The sequence below is a fragment of the Ruditapes philippinarum genome, unplaced genomic scaffold (assembly GCF_026571515.1).
Source record: "Ruditapes philippinarum isolate M1 unplaced genomic scaffold, ASM2657151v2 ctg5049_1_1_1_1, whole genome shotgun sequence".
Lineage (NCBI taxonomy): Eukaryota > Metazoa > Mollusca > Bivalvia > Venerida > Veneridae > Ruditapes > Ruditapes philippinarum.
Window position 1 is genome coordinate 148,273 of NW_026865345.1, and position 1,955 is coordinate 150,227.

General features: G+C 29.8%; 1 non-coding gene across 1 annotated transcript; it reads right to left on the reverse strand.

Annotated features, from left to right (window-relative positions):
- Positions 1 to 1,543: 1,543 nt before the first annotated feature.
- Trnan-guu (transfer RNA asparagine (anticodon GUU)) lies at positions 1,544 to 1,616 on the reverse strand. Its single transcript has one exon. It is a non-coding gene; the product is annotated as a tRNA-Asn (tRNA).
- Between the last annotated feature and the right edge of the window lie 339 nt (positions 1,617 to 1,955).

The following is a 1,955-nucleotide window of genomic DNA, read 5'->3' on the forward strand; positions in this document are numbered from 1 at the left end:
GAAGTAAGAAATAAAATTCTTAACATTCTTACTTTTACTTTTAGTATAATTTATAACAATAAGGAATCTTAATTCAGAAGCAAACACCCTGGTAATTTTGACATGTTAATCATTTAAATAGCCAGCCTTATCTAATGAATAAAATGCATTCAGCACAATGTAGGGGTCATGAGTGCAAGTCGTACTTGGGTCACACAAAAGTTATACATATTTCACTAGTACTGTTTAATATCGGTATTAGACTTAGATGACATGACAAAATTTCTTGATAACAGTAATTTGGAACCCCTTGTAGCCTAGTAATTTTCATTGCTTAGCACCTTTTCCTTTCTATTTGCTTTTCTACACAAATAATTATATGTCTAATATGGTGTCAACGCCTTAATTTCCAGTAAAATGTGATATAATACAAAACATTTCACCGAGAAATAAATGTATATTCTATTAAAAAACTTGTTTAAAAAAAAAAAAAAAAGAAAGATATTCCGATACCTCAAGAAATAAGTTTATCAGTTTTGTTATTATTTCACGACATGTACATTATGAATATTTATCTCGTCAAGATCTTATCTATTAGATTTTTTTGTACGACATTTATCTAAATGTATCACAGATTCATTGGTATGTTGTTATTCGCCACAAATTTTGGTATTGTTATTGCAACGAACAAAATGTGTGTTTAAATTTGAAAAGTTTAATTAGCATACGGAACTAGAATTTATTTTATAAAATTTAGTCAATAGATGTCAGTTTTGAGTGTTAATGTTAAATAATGCACTGTTCGGGTAATATAATCATTAAGGTCAGTAGGTCCGAGTGATTATTTACAAAGGACTTGAACGATTAACCATGCATTATGTAATGAATACAGAATGAGTTTTTCTTCAAAGGTAAAAGTGTCTCCTTAGAAAGTTTGCTTGGATAAGCAACAAATTGTCCAAGGTGAAGCCGAGATAAATTGTTGTGTGTCCATAAGAGAACTTTTTAAAATGATTTCAACGATAAAATAGCGAATAATAAAAAATCTCTAAAGAATGCCTTTAACGAAAAAAAAATGTTGCAGGATCGGTTTGGTTGAGTCTGTTCATGGACGCCACCTAGCACCGGTTTAATCAGTATTCGACATTTAACATTTGGAATTTGATAAGCCATGCATTATAGTGTTACAACAGTAACTTTGCTTAACTTAATTTTGTTTTGGTAAGGATTTCATCTATTTATGAAGTGCAAGCATATTCATACAAAGAATATTTCAATAAGAATAGTATAATATACGTATCATTATCTGTTTTAAAGTTTACTTTTGTTTGTGTAAATATTCATCATCAATACTTATGCCGAGCAAAAGCCCCTCTGATTGATACAAATGTAAACACAATGTTGAAAGAAAGAGGAAATAAATAAAACGAAAATAAATCTGTATAGTTTCCAAAATTTTTACAGTGCATTTTTAAGACAATTCAGTTGGAAAGCAACGCATGAAAATATGCAACATATTGTGACTTTTAATTCAAACGTCGCATGATAAAATAAAAAATATATACGTCCCTGGGTGGGCTTGAACCACCAACCTTTCGGTTAACAGCCGAACGCGCTAACCGATTGCGCACAGAGACGATATGGTACTTCAATTAAAATTAATGTAGAACATCTACGCTTTAATCATATAAAGTTTATCTCGCACGGTATCGCGATTGTCACACATGTTTGTTTCAGTTTAAGTTTACAGTTTCTTTAGAGTCCCTTTAAATTATTCATACAGTTGTATGTTAAGCTAAAATTATATCAATAAATGAAACCGTTTGTTATTAACATATATATATACATTATACTATTATATCTCCGTTAATTTATGAATACATCAGTGTAGGAAAACTGGAATAACGTTGAAGTGACTTCTAGTTTGTGGCGATACTATAACTAGAAATGTTTGAATTACGTAATACATTTTATAT